The sequence below is a fragment of the Impatiens glandulifera genome, chromosome 4 (assembly GCF_907164915.1).
Source record: "Impatiens glandulifera chromosome 4, dImpGla2.1, whole genome shotgun sequence".
Lineage (NCBI taxonomy): Eukaryota > Viridiplantae > Streptophyta > Magnoliopsida > Ericales > Balsaminaceae > Impatiens > Impatiens glandulifera.
In genome coordinates this window covers 32391355-32409474 of record NC_061865.1, presented here as the reverse complement: position 1 = coordinate 32409474, position 18120 = coordinate 32391355, and positions in this window count along the sequence as shown.

The window sequence follows — 18120 nt, the reverse complement described above, 5'->3', positions numbered from 1 at the left end:
ATAAAATTTTACAAAAAGATTAGAGGAGGAGAATATTGCAATCTTAAATTAATTACATATCTACATGATATACATCACCGACTCTTTTGCCTACACACAAGTGTGCAAAATGGCATTTTTCAAAGAAAATATCATCATCTAACTAAAAAAAAGTCTATCATTATTTGCTCATACAAAGTTTCCACACACATATTGATTTAGTTTTTTTCTTACTGCCACATATTTTGATTAATACACTACCGACACCAATCTTGAAGCGTAAATCTCCATTTAAAATTTTATTCAATAAACTACCCGATTATGCAACACTACAAACTTTCGCTTGTGTATCACTATTAAAAAAAGGGTTTATGGCGACCATCTCCACCGATTAATTGTAACACTAATCGATATTATCCGAATAATACAGATTAGTTTTAAAACCAATCGATATTATTCTGATAATACCGATTCTGATAAAACCAATTGTTATAGTCCCTAAAAAACTCAACAAAAAAAAGGTGGCAACTCCTGCCGCATGTATTAAATAATATTATCGATTGGTTTTGAAATCAATCGGTAAAGCCTATATAAAATACCAATCGGTACTACTTATATTTAATTAACAAAATCAACCTTAGCTTACTTATTGTCATCTCTCTTCTCTTTTCTCTTTTCTCTTTCCTAAATCGCCGCCTCTAATCTCTTCCCTGAATCGCGCCCACTACTTGCAAGGGTTTATCCTTGAATCTATACATTGTGAATAACAAACTTCCTACTCTTTCCTAGTTTCAAGATATTATCATTAGAGTTGATAAAGGTGTTGGTTTATTGCTTGTTATTCTCTCTTTAACGGTTTTAACTCCCGCATATGTTATTGTAAGTTCTTGCATCATGTTTTTAGAGTGATATTGATATCATTCAGCTAACTTCTGATTTTTTTCCATATTAAATTGTCTTGTAGGAATTTGATGTTGCTGACAAAGAAAAATAAAATTTATAAAAGAAATTCAAAGAGGGATTACGAGTTCGTGTTAGGGTTCTTGGATATACGCACTTTGAGGGTTATGACATGGGTATATTAAAGTGGGTATATTAAAGGTATTTCTCTTCTTTATGGTTATATTTAAATTAGGTTTAGATGACAGTATGGTGCATATGAGAAGTAATTTACTTGTTTGCTTAAATATCTAAAGTTTTTCATAGAAGGGTCATTTTTTATTGTATTTTCTGTACAATCTCAAGAATTTGATTAGAAGTCCACATGGAACATTTCCTATGACTGTCATTTTTATTATTTTCTTTTTCTTTTTCTTTGAACTTTATGTATAAAACCCATAGTACATAGAATATTGTATTTTCCATTTTGTATTGTTCTTTCTAGGTTTTATATTATGTTTTACGTTTTGTGGTTATCACAGACTAGTGTTTGGTATGGTGATAAAAGATAAAGTGGTTGCGGTTGACAGTTTTGGGGGCTATTGTGCAATTTCATAGTGGTGTGAAAGCACTTTATCCTCTCTGACAAATGTCGGAATTTGAAATTTTCAAGCCTAGAAAAAAGTTCTAGGTTTATGTCAAGTTTTCTTCGCTTCAAAATTCTGATATTTAGCATGAGTTTCTTATGAAGTAAACCAGAAATATTCCGGGTTTTTGTCATGTTTTCTTCATTTTTCTTAAGAATAAGGAAGTCAAAGAATTTGTGATGGAAGGAGTAAGGGAGGTAGCTGAAAAGAAATCGACATGATTGTTGAAGAAATTATCCATGAAAAGCAGGAATGCAGCAAAGGTAAAAAACCAATTACTGATATAAATTTTGAAGAAAGTGCAGTAGCGAAACAAGGGAAAAAAGAAGGAATATGGAAGGTTGTGTATAATGAAAGAGAAAACCTCTTTAGACTTAAAAAACAAATCACAAAGCTACTGATGCATGCATAGAAAGGAGATATTGTTCTCAACAAAAAGAAAATATAGCAAACAACCGTATAATTCAATATACATTATCTTCAAGATTGGAACCTACTGAAGAAGAAAGAATACAAAAAGATAGTAAACTGGTTAGTGAAAACAATAGGGAGAGAATGAAGTCCCCCAAATCAAAGAGCTATACTATCAGGAGCAATTCCAACTAGAATGTAAATGAAGTCTAGAAAAAAAATACAGAAAAGAAAGTAAAAGATCATGCATACAAAAGTCAAATCTACTTGAGAGTAAGTTTAAAACAAAAGTTGAGATTCTCAACTCTCCCTTTGAATTTAAATTGCCCACTGAAATGGAGGAGAAATGCGTCAAAGAATAGGAAAATGTAGTTGTTGTGAACTACATAGGAAAGAACCGTGTATCTTTCCCAGACACTAAGGATCACTAATAAAATAATGGGTGCAGAAAGGACTAGAGAAGGTTTCTACAAACATCCATGATCTCTATTTTCTATAATTCAAAAAGGGAACGAACTTGGATGATATTCTGAAAATTGGGCATACTTCTACTGGATCCAATTGTATGAAGTTTGAGAGATGGTCTGAAGAATTCAGCCTTCTAAACAAGCCAAAGGAAATAGCCCAAATATGGTTCAAACTTAGGAACATCCCACTACACATGTATAATACAAAAGCTCTACGTCACTTTGTTAGTCTGTTGGGGAAACCATTATTTATGGACTCAATTACAAATGGATGAGACCACGTTACTTTTGTTATAATAAGCATTGAAGTGTATCCTCAAAGTACATTGCCAAAGAACATGACAATTGTTGATAGGAAGGGAAAGCCCATAGTAATTATATCCTATATGAATGGATGCAAAACATGTGTGCTTTCTGCAATAATTTACAACATGTTAGTACTAAATGTGCAAAAACAATTGAGGAAGAATAGAAAATCATGAAATCTCATGAAGCAAAAAAGCAAGAAAATGAAACGGAAGAATCAAGAATGGAAGAGCATATTGTGGAAGTCAAAGATAATGATAAAAAAGACAAAAATGAGGAAAATGCAGAGGAGGAAAGTAAGAAATATTCTGGGAAAAAGGAAAGCAGTAAAGGAAAGAAAGTAAAGGGAATCAAGGTGAAGAGGAAAAAAAATTTCTATAATGCGAAAGATCAAAATGGAAATGGAAGATGAACCTCGAGTTGTTGTTGAGGAACTCAAGAGAAAGATACCCAAAATTTCAAAGATGAAATAGAGAATTCTAAAGCCGATAAAGAAGATTCCAAAACTAATGTGGAGTCTGAAGCTGAAGTCGAAGATAATGAAGACAAAAACACAAAAATTCAAGTTGAAGATAATAAAGATAAAAGCACTGAAATTCTCTGAAATAATTCTTTCTATCAAATCAAAACGGGTTCGTACAAAAAGAGAATTCAAAATAAGAAACAACAACACTAATCATCATCTTCAATACAACCTCCTTTCATCATCAGAGGAATGAGAAAAGGAAGAGGAAGGGGAAGAAGGCATCTCAATGAAAACGAATGGCATGTGAAAATGCTAGGCTGGGATAGTTAAGTTTGAATATAGTCTTTTCTGTTTGTAATCTCTGTTTTTTTTAGAATATATGAATGTTATCAATTAATTTTTTTAGGGTCTTTTGATTGTCATCCTTAATCATAGCTAGGGTTTGTCTAGCTTTGATTTCTAACACTCCCATTTTTAGGATTTTAATGAAATGGTTCTAAGCGTTTTTTTAAAAAAAAACAACCTGGTATTGATTATATAGAAACATTCAGTTCACTGGTCAAACCAACAATAATTCACATCATTTTAACTCTTGCAGTCACTCATGGGTGGTCGATTCATCAGTTCACTATGATTAATACATTTTTACATGGTACACTTGATGAAGAGGTCTACATGGCACAATCTCTGGTATCAATCAAGAATATCATGATCATGTATGTCGTGCTCATAAAGTTATTTATGGCCTCAAATAAGCCCATCCGCCTTGGTATGCTACATTCCAAGCTACATTACTTTCGCAAGGTTTCATTGAAGCCAAGTCGGATATTTCTTTAAATAAAAATCCTACTTTTTAATAAAAAAATTGATAAAATATTTTTAAAAAAATAAATAAATTTTATAATTATGATTTTTCAAAATATTATTATTAATGCTTTTTTAATTCATGTGACATTAAAAATAACATTAGGTATGTCATCTTAGAGTTTCACATAAAAAAAATTATGATTAATTAAATAAACCTGAATGAGCTACCAAACTTGATATTTTGATCCAAATGACATAGGAAGATCACTAATAACCTAACCCATATCTTTATATTAATCCAAAAAACACAACTAATATTATGACCAAATGAAATAAGGATTTAGATTTTTTTTTTGGAAAATGGCTTAGTTCCATTTCATTAAAAAACTCTAAAAAAAGGGGAAATGAGTTTCAAGAAACAAAGCTAGACAGACCCTACCTTTGTTGAAAATTGAATTACAAACAAGATATCAAACAAGAATTATTTTAACCTTCTTTTCCTTGCAATAATTTTATAGAGAATATTTCATATTTGACTGAGCTTTCAACTATTTTCATTAATTGGAATTCTCCTTCATGTATATATATGAGAGCGTTGTCATCAAAAAATATATCATCCCAAATTTTACATTTTGTTCTCTTATTTGTGATATGAATTCATGTATTTTTTTCTCTCCGAGTATTGTATACTAGGGCTCTAAAGAAGCATTTGAAAACTTTCACGTAGAAGCTATCGCCCTTAGCTTTTTTCCTTACAAGATCTATTATTTAGTTCCATGTATTTGGAAAGTTAGTGATATTAATGTTTAGAGAAAAATTGATCCATAACTTGGATACAAATGCACAGTCCCCAAACAGGATGTCAATACATTCCTCTTTTACTGCACAAATTAGGCAATTAACGTCTGGAATATTCATATACTTCTTAATTCTGTCTCTTGTCGTCAATCTTTTCCTAAATGTCAGCCAAAGGTTGAATTGGTGTCGAGGTATAATCTTTGAAGACCATACTACTTTATACCAATCGACCACCACCTCTTTTGTTCTAATGATCTCCCATACTTTTCCTTCCACGAACTTTCCATTCATAACAGTATCCCAGCTCTTTGTATTAGTGTTTCCATTGAATTGCATATTATTAATCAAATTTAAAATTCTGACTCATTTTGAAATACTCCTAAGAATAGAGTTGCATTTTCTTTCTTGAATATCTCTAACTGAGTACATGAGATCATTTTTTCTTATTCTTACTCTTATAGATTGGAATTCTCCCGTAGACTTATGGGATTAATCTCTAGCCATGGATCGTGCCAGAATAATATTCCCCTTCCATTACCAATTCTGAACTTCATCATCTTATATGCCTCTTCTATGGTTCTTATAATTTTCTTCAAGGACCATGACATTTTATTTTTGATTTCGCATGTCCATATGTTGGATTCTCCTATCATGATTTTCATTTGAACCCATTTGACCCATAATGAATATGCTTTTATCTCAAGGACCCATACATGTCTTATTGTGAGGGATCAATTCTATATGACACAATTTTTATGTCCAAGCCCTCCTTCTTCCTTTAGGTATATATATTTTCCCATTTGACCTTTATGTCTCCTCTACCTTGAGTACCCCAGATGAAGTCTCTCATTAGCTTATCTAGTTTAGCTATGACTTTTTTAGAAATGACTATTTATTGTGCCTAGTGCCCAATGATTCCAATAGTAACTCTAAGCTTTATACCTCCTGTGTATGATAGGTTTTTTATAGCCCAACTCAAAATAGAATTTCTAACATTTTCAATAAGTGGACGAAAATGTGAGATTTAAAGTTAAATAGAAAATAAGGGGACTTTAAAATATTTGACTGGATGCATTCCTTATTTTATCCCCATGATATTAAATATATTCAGCATAAAATCCTCCATAGAAAGTTTGCTTTTGTCTTTAATAATGAATAAACATGTAATAATAGAAAACATTGTCAATGCTTATTTGATTGTACTAACAGATTCAACATCTGCATGAGCCACTAAGAACATAACATTCCACGAAACAAACATGTGTTATTGCTTTTTTCTTGTAGTAAGGGTGAAATTTGAATTTATGGTTCCTTAGGAGATTTTTAAAGATAACAGTTCAGGATATTCATAATAAGAACGAAGAGGTAAGGTGAGAGAGGATCTCCTTTCCTTACTCCCCTTTCACCTTTTTTTTTTGTGAAAAACGACTTAGCGTCATTTCATTAAAAATATCCAAAAACGAGAAAAACAAACCACGAGTTTAAGAGATCATTCTAGACAGACCTAGAATGATTTTGAAGTCGTAACATTTTGAATAAAAGCATAAACTTATGAACTATCTAATTACAATGTTTTTGTTTCTAATGATTTCAGTAAATGGTAAATTCTAATTCTTGTTGATATTCCAATTATGCTCCGTACTTTGAACTTTTCTCCACATTCCCACAAGTGCGCCTCAATCCGAGACTATGTCTCTCCATAATTCTTCAACACTTCTGCGGCTTCATTCATAGACTCTCGCATTACGTTCATAGCTCATGTCTTTTAGAAAATCTATCACAAATTTCCAATGTTATACTACAGCTCCCAAATAGGTGATCAATGGTTTCTTTACTTTAGTTGCATAGAAGACAACTCACGTTCAAGATGCTCATATACTTGCTAATACGGTCACCAGTGTTGAGTCTTTCCTAGAAGACAAGCTATAGTATAAACTGGTGTCGAGGAATGATCTTGGTTGACCATACGAGAGGTGTTCATTCTACTTTTTGCGCTTTTTCTAGGATTCCCTCATATATTCTCTTTGAGACCAGCTTCCCATTGTCTTATGCATTCCATTCATGAACGCCGGATTTCTCTCGAAGTTGTATGTTACTGATGTGATCCAGTATCCTCTGTCCTTTTGGAATTCTTCTCAAAAGCGAGTTCTAGTCCCCATCTTTTACCCCTCTGATTTTTGCCACTACGTAGTCCCTTATGATACGTGTATTTTTGAACTCCTATTTGTGAATGATTGGTTGGTATTAGAACTAGGGATCATTCTAGAACATAATTCCTTTCCCGTCCCCTAGCTAAATGCCACTTCGCAGTTTAAAATTTTTCTTTTGTGACCAGCTCATACCTTCATTGATTTTATACATCCAGATAGTGGTTTCTTGTTTCATAAATCGCGTGTGTACACATTTGATCCATAATTATTTATGGTTGCATTTCAATGCCCACAGATGCTTAAAGGTTAGAGCCTTGTTCCACTTGACGTAGTTCTTCATGCCAATGCCTCCCTCCTCTTTCGGCTTATAGAGAGAAGTTCATTTGATTTTCTTTCCTCCTCTCCCGCTACTGCCCTAGATGGATTTCCTCATTAGTGTGTCTAGCTCCTTCATTACCTTCTTCGGAATGACCATCTGTTCCGCTTAATATCCAATTATGCCCATGGCTACGGTTTTGATAAGCTCGATCCTCCCTGCATAAGAAAGTTTCTTCACCGCCCAGCCAGATATTGTGTTTTTTCCCTTTTCAATCAGCAACTTGTAGTGTGAGATCTCGATCTGTTTCACGGTTAACGGAATCCCCAGTTACCTTTTGGGAAAGTTGTCTTCCGCAATGCCCATGATATTGAATATGCCCTTCTTAATTTCGTCCTTCACTCCTCCATAAAATGCCACACTTTTGCTTTCAATAATAGTAAGACCTGTAACCTTAGAAAACAACGTTAGTTTAGAACTAATAGTTTTAATGGAATCGACGTCTGCGTGCGCTAGAATGAACAAAACGCCAGTAAAGTATAAATGAGTTACCTCCTCTACCTCACAGAAAGGGTGAAATATGTATGGATGATTCTTTCGGAACATCGTGAAGATTCTCTCAAAGATCGCCATGATAGCTACGAAAAGGTAAGAAGAGAAGGGGCTCCCTTTTTCCATAGCCCATTTTCACCCTTGAAGTAGCCTCCATGGACACCATTGACAGTAATAATAAAACATGATGAAGAAACGCATTGCATAATCTAATCACTAATAATCATAGGAAAAGCAGATACAACCAAAAAATTCTGAATCGATTCCCATCTAACAAAGTCGAAAGTTTTCTTCATATCTATTTTGAAAGACACTCTTGGGGATATTATCTTTTTCCCTTAGCCTTTTAAAAGGCTCTACATGAAAAGAATATTATGAGATATTGGGGATCACAGTTTTGGGGATCAATGTCAGAACCGCTATTCTATTGTTTTAACAGCTTCATGTTCTTGAAAAACTCCATAACCCCATCAGTAATATCTTTACCCACCACCGACCAATTTTCTTTGAAGAACGTCGGATTGAAACCATCCGGACCTAGGATTTTATTCCCATCAATACTGAACAAAGCTTCTTTAACCTCAACTCTCGTGACAACCCTTATTAACTTGCGACTATCCTCAGCAAAAAAAATTCTATCGATAATCTGATACAAGGTATTCATGTGACTTTGATGCTGCTTTCTTGTACTCATTAGCTACTTATAAAACTCGATAACCAGATCTTGAACACCCTTCTAACCCTGAACATATTCTCCATCATCATTCTTCAGCCTGTACATGTTGTTTCTCATGTTTCAAGCCTTTCATTTCCTGTAGAAGAAAGCTGTATTTTTATCATCCAACGAAAGCCATCTTGACTTCTTCCTAACAAAGTTCACTTCAAGTAGACTCAGATTCTTGAAATTATCGGGTGCATCCCTCTTTACCTCATTGAGTTGTTCATCACTATCATCCTTTAATAACTTTTTCTAAACCTCTCCTAGTTCTTCTCTTGCAACCAGAACTCTACTGGAGATGTTTCTGAACTTTTTCTTGTAAAAGTTTTGGATTTGATTCTTCAGAATCTTTAGCTTTTCAGAAACCCTATACATATTTGAACCCCTTTCACCCTTGAAGAAGCCACTATGTAAGCCATTCACATTGACAATGAAGTGAGGGATCAAAACACACTACATTAACCACTCGATGAAAATGTTAGGGAAACCGAAAACATAAAGGAATTCATGGAAGGATTCCCATCTTATCAACGGAAAAACTTTTCGAATGTCAATTTTGAAAGCCACTCTCTGATATATAGCTTTCTTTCCATAACTTTTCAATAAACTCTGCATTAGAAGTATGTTGTGGGAGACAGAGCGATACAAAATAAAAATTGATTTCCCTAAACTGATTAATTTTGAATTAATAGTTTTAAATCTTTACGAAATGATTTTAGAGATTATTTTATAGATTACGTTATAGCATGAAATATGACGAAAGTCCTGAATTATTTTCGATAGTGAGATTTTGGGAATCAGATTTAAAGGGATATGGCTGATGAAGGGATGAGCCCAACCGATCCTCGAGTAAAAAGGGAAAAACAATAATTTCTTTTCTCCTACATTGTTAAGTTTCTTAAACTATGTTTCTTTGACTATGTTTCTGAATATTGGTTTTTGGTGATGCATGCTGTAAGTGAACAGAAGTTTATTTATATGATGAATGCGTATTTTATTATATATATGTAGGTTTTCAATTTCATCATCAAAAAGGGGGAAATTGTTGAGTCAAATTATTTTGACTAAGTGTTGAAATAGTTTGACTATTGGGATTTTGATGATGAAATGATTTATGCATTTTGATGCAGGTGTATCGAAATCAGATTTCATAAGACTTGGTTCTAATGAGGTTCATTAGACCGATTTGGCATTAGATGCACAGAGTTAGACGTGCAGTCTAACTAGCGAAGTTAGATGTGTAGTCTAACTAAGCGGTATTAGACGTGCAGTATAACTAGAGGAATTAGACGTGTAGTCTAACTCGAGGAGTTAGACGTGCGGTCTAATAGATTCGTAATTAGACGTGCAGTCTAATGAATTCGGAATTAGACATGAAGTCTAATGAATTCGGAATTAGACGTGCAGTCTAACTCATCAGAGTTAGATGGGCAGTCTAATAGAAAGTGAAAGTTAGACGTGTAGTCTAACTCCTTCAGACAAGTCTGAAGTAGAACCGAAATTAGTCGTGCAGTCTAACTCGTGGAGTTAGACGTGTAGTCTAATGGTTTGTGAAAGTTAGACGTGTACTCTAACTCCTTCAGACAAGTATGAAATAGAACCGGAATTAGACGTGCAATCTAACTCGTGGAGTTAGACGTGCAGTCTAATGGTTTGTGAGAGTTAGACGTGTAGTCTAATTGGTGAAAGTTAGACGTGTAGTCTAAGTCCTTCAGATTAGTCTAAAATTATTGTAATTAGACGTAAGTCTAATCCTATTAGACCAGGTGGTCTAATGGATTCTGCTCTTTGATGGGAACATTTGATTTCATTAGACGAGGTTGTCTAACTGAAATATGTCTAATGCTATGCTTAAGCAGTCTGCTTGAAGATAGCACCCGCCTACCCACGTGCTATAGTTGTACGCTACTCCTGCTCCACTTTCTTGTGAAGATCAGTACGACAGCTAGACACAACCAACCAACGAATGCCATGTAAGAGAATATCCTTCACACTATTTGTTTTGCAGATACATCCCTGAAGAATATTCGGCGCACTACCAGTTGGAGTACGACCACGATCCTTGTGCTTAGAACCTGCTATGTACTATGGAGGCGTTCCAATGGAAGATTGCCATGTTTCATTCTAAATATTCGACCGTTGGTACATGTGCATATTTAAAGATTCTAAAGGACAACGGATATGACACCGGACAAAATTACAAAGAGAGAAATTAGTCGATCATCTTGCTGAAATTACTTAGAAGTCAAGCCTTTGAATATTCAAGCTATAAACTGCTAAGTGTACAGTGTGTGAATCAAGAGAGAGCTAAAATCAAAAACACCTTTAGCTGAGTGATATTCTTCATCTTGTAAGTTGAACAGAGCGTGTTCTTTTCAACAGTGAGCTAAGTGTGCAAACTGTATTTGATTCGAATCATATTATAATGAATCCTTTCGGTGGTTGGAAGAAGGGGTGACGTAGGAGAGTTTACTCCGAAAATCCATAAACAAATTGTTGTGTCTTTTCATTTCTGTCATCTTCACATTCTTCATCTTGAGCTTCAAACCTAAGTAAACAATTCTGCCTTGATTCTGTTTCAAGTGTTTATAAGGTTTTGCGTAGAATAGAAAGCGAATTAAATCCCTAACAAGATTTCTTTCAAACCGTTTTTCATTAGCCTTCCAGACCCCGTCTCTATTGATAAAGCCGATCTTATCAAGATCTTCTCAAATCAACAGAAAACTCAACCTGAGTTAAATATTCCAATCCCACCTCTTTATGATGCCACAAATGTTGTTCATCCTCCAAGGAAGCCTCGATATTTCCTAATACTACGATTGAGCCTGCAGTTTTAGAGGTTCAATCGGTAGTACATGAAATTATCCAACATGGTTTTGATGAAACTAATTGGATGGATGAAACCGATCGTACAAATATTATTGATAAAATCGGTTAGATAGTTGAAACAGATCAGGAAAATGTTGATAAAACTGGTCGGTCATTTCCACTTAAAACCGATCGTCCCAGCATGCTAGAAACCGGTCAGACGAAGAAGGCATCTACAGGTCAAACCGATGTAAATAAAGAGAATTAGATGAAGATCCCAACTGATATTGTGGATACTCCAATTTTAAAAGAGAAGGTGATTAGGAGTGTTGTTCCGAACACTATCAAGCCAATAGAAGATGATAAAATCCCGACCCCTCACAAAGATGATGTAGACGCTGAGGAAACGGTCAAGCTTATCCTCAAGGAGGTTAACGAAAAAGCAAGTGAAACCATAGATCTCTTTTATGCGTGGGCAAACACAAGGCTAGAAATGAGCTTCAATGAAGTCTTCCCTGAGGTTCTAGAAGAGAAGAAGTGGTCTATAATCCTGTCCTTGGAACAACTAATCTTTTATTTGATGGGAACTTCATCAGTGACTTAGGACTTGCGAAGAAGCGAACTTGTGGAGGCTTCCGCTAGAAGAAAGATATTTCTTTCGATCATTGAAAAACACGAAGAAGAGTTCAATCTAAAGGGGGCTACAGCAAGAGAAAATAAGAATGTCATTCTACTACTGAAAGTTGTCATGAATGATTTTCTTTCAATCATCTCAAAATTTGAGAGCAGCACTCCAACGCCTATACAAGTTGAAGAAGCGCCTATTCCGCCTCAAGGTAAACTTCAAACTGTCGAAACCGAGTAGTCGTTAGTTGAAAAGGCTCAAACTTCTAAGCCTATCTGGACTCCCTCCAAGGAACGAGAACTATTTGATGGTTATGATGTTAAAGGCCCATGCCTTAAAGAAAAGTACCTTGTAATGGGAAGATAGGAGTATGAGCGAATAACCGAAAGATATAAAGTTACTACAGATGACGTGATAGAGTCTAGTTTGTTGGGGTCAACCTCAAATGAAGAAGAAAATGAGGGGAGGCAAGATACCACCAATTCCAACCCACCACTTGCCGAAAACGAAATTGAAATTACTGCCAAATCTATATCGGGTAAGTCCTCTAGTCATAATAATTATTTGTTTTTAACACTTGGATTTTTAAAATAATCCTTCAATTATTTATTTTAGGATCCAATTGATACGACATTGTTCCTTAAAATAATTTCTAATTCCATTGGATCTAATAGTATTTTCAGTTTTACATCAGAAGCGCAACCTGTAGTATGATAAATTGTCTATTCGGCTCTATTTAAGTACTACAACTGGTAGACTGCTCGGTAGTTTATCCGGTTATTTATAAGAAGCACAACCGGTAATATGTTAGAACGGTCTTAGACAAGTTGTAGGTCTTATCTTCTGTTCTATTAAAGAAGCGCAACCGGTATTATCTTCGGCCATATAAAGACGAATCAACTAGTAGAACAAATCGATATTATCTTCGGTTGTATTAAAGAGGCGCAATCAGTATTATCTTCGGTTGTATTGAAGAAGCGCAACCAATATTATCTTCGGTTGTCTTAAAGAAGTGCAACTGATATTATCTTCGGCCGTATAAAGACAGCGCAACCAGTACAACCAATCGGTATTATCTTCGGTTGTATTAAAGAGGCGCAACCGGTATTATCTTCGGTTGTATTAAAGAAGTACAACCGGTAGAAGACCGGTAGTATTTTCCATTCTACATCAGAAGGGCAACCGGTAGTATGACCGGTTGTCTATTCGGCTCTATTTAAGTACCACAACATATAGACTGCAAGGTAGTTTGCCTGGATATTTATAAGAAGCGCAACCAATAATATGTTAGAACGCTCTCAGACAAGGCGCATGTATTATCTTTGGTTGTATTAAAGAAGCGCACCCGGTATTATCTTCGGCCGTATAAATACGGCACAACCGGTAGAACCAATTGGTATTATCTTCGGTTGTATTAAATAGGCTCAACCGGTATTATCTTCGGTTCTATTAAAGAAGTGCAACCGATATTATATTCGGTTGTATTAAAAAAGCGCAACCAATATTATCTTCGGCCGTATAAAGATGGAACAACCGGTAGAACCAATTAGTATTATATTTAGTTTTATTAAAGAAGTGCAACCGTTAGAAGACTGGTAGTATTTTTGGTTCTACATCAGAAGCGTAATCGGTAGTATAACCGGTTGTCTATTCGGCTCTATTTAAGTATCGAAACCGGTAGACTACTCGGTAGTTTGCCCGATTATTTATAAGAAGAGCAACCAGTAATATGTTAGAACGGTCTCAGACAAGGTGTAGGTATTATATTTGATTTTATTAAAGCAGCACAATCGGAATTATCTTCGGTCGTATGAAGACGGAGCAACCAGTAGAACCAATCGGTATTATCTTTGGTTGTATTAAAGAGGCGCAACCCGTAGAAGACCAGTAGTATTTTTGGTTTCTACATCTGAAGCGCAACAAGTAGTATGACATGTTGTATATTTTGCTCTATTTAAGTATCGCAACCAGTAGATTGCTCGGTAGTTTTGTACGGTTATTTATAAGAAGCACAACCGGTAATATGTTAGAACGGTCTTAGAAAAGGTGCAACCGACAGTTCCCATGCTATGCAAAATATATCGGTAATTGTAGAGAGCAGTCTTCAAGTGTCCAAACTGTTTTATTACCTTTTCAGTGAAAGATATCTTGGGAGCAAATGTCTGCCAAATCAACTCAGACTACCATTTCGGTATAAGTCTGATATAGTCTATTTGGAGCAGTTGTTTGTCACATTATTCCAGACAACCAAATCATTAGAAGACAAAACTGTATGTTGATTGCTCCTTGGAAATTATTAATCCAATTAATTCTATGTTGACTTAACATCAGAGTACAAACAAAATTAAAGGATATCTCAAAGCTGTACTACATTGATCGTCAACCAATCAAATTCAAGAAACGACGTACTATCAATGAAATATATCTGTTGAACAAGAATATGACCGTTGTCATATTTCTATTTAAGAGAACCAAGCTCAACCGGATTGAGCACCTTTTTAAAACTTTTCCTCAAGCTATCTATCTAACAAACTACTCAATATTCACAAGTGTTAGAACCTTACAAGTTTGTATTACAATTTCATCTATTTTGTGTAAGTGGTGCGTATTGTAAGTTAACATAATTTGTTTTTGTTCAATAGAGTGAAATTATTGAGAGGTCGAAAACGAGCAGTCACTAAGCCTCGGGTGTTTGACGTAATTGTTGTAAACGGTTTGAGTATTCAGTGAATATCCTTCTCAAAGGTTTGAGAATAAGGGGTGACATAGGAGTATTATCTCCTGATAGAATCGGCATAATCGATAGAGACGGGAGTCTGACTATTGATGACGGCTTCAGATAAAAGATTTGATAGAAATTCTGTTAGGGATTTAAATCACTTTCTATTTTTCACAAACTCTTACAAACTCTTGAACGATTCAAGTGCGGAAACGTTTGATCAGGTTTGAAGCTAAGAACCAACAAAAGAATAAAGGACAGAAAGAAGAAGACACAGTAGTTTGTTTATGGATGTTCGGAGCAAAACTCTCCCATGTCACCCCTTCTTCCAACCACCGGAAGGATTCACTATACGTTTCTTAGAATCAAATACAGTTGCACGGCTAGCTCACTGTTGAACAGAACAGACTCTATTCAACTTACAATATATTGATGAATATCACTCAGCTAGACAATACTTTGATTCTATCTCTCTTTTGATATGCACACAGTAAAGCAAGAAAGCAATTCATGAGTAAGTTCAGTAGTTCATTTGCGTATATTGATCGATCGAGTTCTTTAGCAGCTATTCGTCCGTTGTCCTTGAGAATCTTTAAATAGAGAGAAGGAATCAACGGTCTAATCTTCTGTAATGACACGTGGCGAACTTCCATTGGAAAACCTCCATAGTACATAGGTACAACAGACTCTAAGCACCAGGATCGTGGTCGTACCAATCTGGTAGTGCGTCAAATATTCTTCTAGGATATTCCTGCAAGAAACAAGTAGTGAGAAGTATATTTGCTTACATGGCTTTAGTTAATTGGTTGCAACTGGCTGTCGTAGTGATCTACACAGAGTGGAGCAAGAGTAGCATACAGCTAGTTGATCGATGGTAAACGAATGCTAGTTTCAAACAACTACTTAAGCATGGCATTAGACGTTATTCAATTAGACTTCTAATGAAATCTAACGACGTTATTCAAAAACATAATAAATTATAATAATAACATAACTTAATAATATATTATTAGACTATTTTCAGTTTATTTTTTTATTATGTTAGAATATATTCGAAAAATAACAAATTGCCTTAAGAAATTCTCACCCATATATTAACATTTAACCTAATTCAAAAAAATGAGACATGATAATAATAAAATCATTACGAGAAACTTAAAATATAATCACATGATATCACTTTATTGATCAGAAGGTAGTTATAATCGGTTGTAATTATTGTTAGTATTAAAAATTAGAATTTATAAAAGATTGAAATAATAAAGTAGTTGATTAGAAGAGAAGATGGAGAAGAATTGAAAATGATAAAAGTAAATTATTTATTTATTGAAATAATATGAGAAATAAAACAAATTAGAATTTTATGATTTACAACTTTATTTTTTTAAAATTCAATTCCTTATTGAGTGACCAATTATATTATCTAAAATAAAATATATATGGGTTAAATTTAAGTAATACTAATAATCTAAAAATATTGAAATAACATATTAAATATACAATCCCTTGATATTTGGTAAATAAAATAAATAAATCAATAAATTTTCAACTATATATTATATAACTTGAGACGTTCTAGGTGACCTATATTTTGAAATCACAACGTTTTAATTGAAAATTAATATTTACATTTAAACTCTTACCCCTTCAGATATTATAATGGTTTATAAATCACATATATCGAAATTATTACTCAACAACTTTTAATATTTATTTAGTATATTTGTATAATGAGGTTAAAACAAATATGTAGACATATTGAACAAAATTTAAAAGAATACAATTTATCAATTAAAAATATATTATATAAACATTTTATATAAATATAAAACATACTTTAATAAAACAAATTATTAATAAAAATATGTTAGTTATATTTTTAATATAAATTAATTCATTTTAAAATAATCAATTTAGTTAATTTTAAATATTAAAATTTTAATAAAAAAACTTTTTTAACTTAAAGTTATAAATTTGTTTATAAAAATATTTGAATAAATGATATAATTATTATATATTAATAATTAAAATTATTTAAATAATTATTTTTTTTAATATTATTATTATTAATAATTTTTTATTAACTATTATTATTTCTTTGGGTAATTTTAATTTATTATTTACATTAAAAATTTTATGTTTCAAAATAATTATTATTAAATCAATATATCCAATAAATGATAATAATATAATAACTATTACAAAATTGTTACAAATTAATAATATTATAACTTTATATTATAAAATCATATTTTAAAAATTATTAAATAAATAATAACTAAAATAATTTTATTCATATAATAAATGATAATACATTCTAAATTATTTATTATAATTTATGTTTAATTAATTAAAAATTCATTATAGTTATAATTAAATTTTAGCACCTATATATTGTAAAATTAGTTAATATAATTTAAAAGATAAACCTAAATAATATATTTAAATTTATAAAATTAATAATGAATAGTATTAATAATACATTATTCTCAATATTTTGAATATATATATATATAATATTTTGAATTAATATATAATATATTTAATCTTATTATATATAATAATTATGTTATATTGTAATAAGTTATTTATTTTTTAAATTAAAAGAAGCATTTATTAATTTTTATTTTGTTTTTATTTTTATATTTAATTTTAATTTTAAGATTTAGTTTAATTTTTTTGTTATATAAAATATAATTTAATATTTATTTCTTGTACAAATTATTTATGATATTTATATCTTAGGTCTAGTCAAATTTTTTAAAATGAACTTAGAAAACAAGTTTATTTAATTCAACATTGTTTTTTATTATGAACTGACATTATTTTGATGATGTGCGGGTTAATTAAAATAAAACTTTGTTATGCACAAGCAAAGTTTTAGATCATAATTCAACGTTGAAGACGAATAAGACTAAGCTGTGAAATTGTCTCTTCGCAAGTACATCTCAAGGAAACGTAGGTAGACGTCTTGGTTGGTAGACAATGTCTAACTCCTTTAGACGTGGTCTAAGGAGTGCGTGAGTAGACGTCGTCTAACTCCTTTAGACGTGGTCTAAGGAGTGTGCGAGTAGAAGTTGTCTAACTCCTTTAAACGTGGTCTAAGGATAACGCAATTAGACGTCGTCTAACTCCTTTAGACGCGGTGTAAGGAGTGCGCGAGTAGACTTTGTCTAACACCTTTAGACTTAGTCTGAAGGAGAAGCATAGTTAGACGTCGTCTAACTTCTTCCTAGCCGCGGTTTGAAGGAGAAATATAGTTAGACGTCATCTAACTCCTTCTTAGACGCGGTCTAAAGGAGAGGCATAGTTATACGTCGTCTAACTCCTTCTTAGACGTTGTCGGAAGGAGAAGTGTAGTTAGACATCATCTAATTCTTTCTTAGATGCAATGTGAAGGAGAAGAGTAGTTAGACATCGTTTCACTCCTTCCTAGACACGGTCTAAAGGAAAATTGTAGTTAGATGTCATC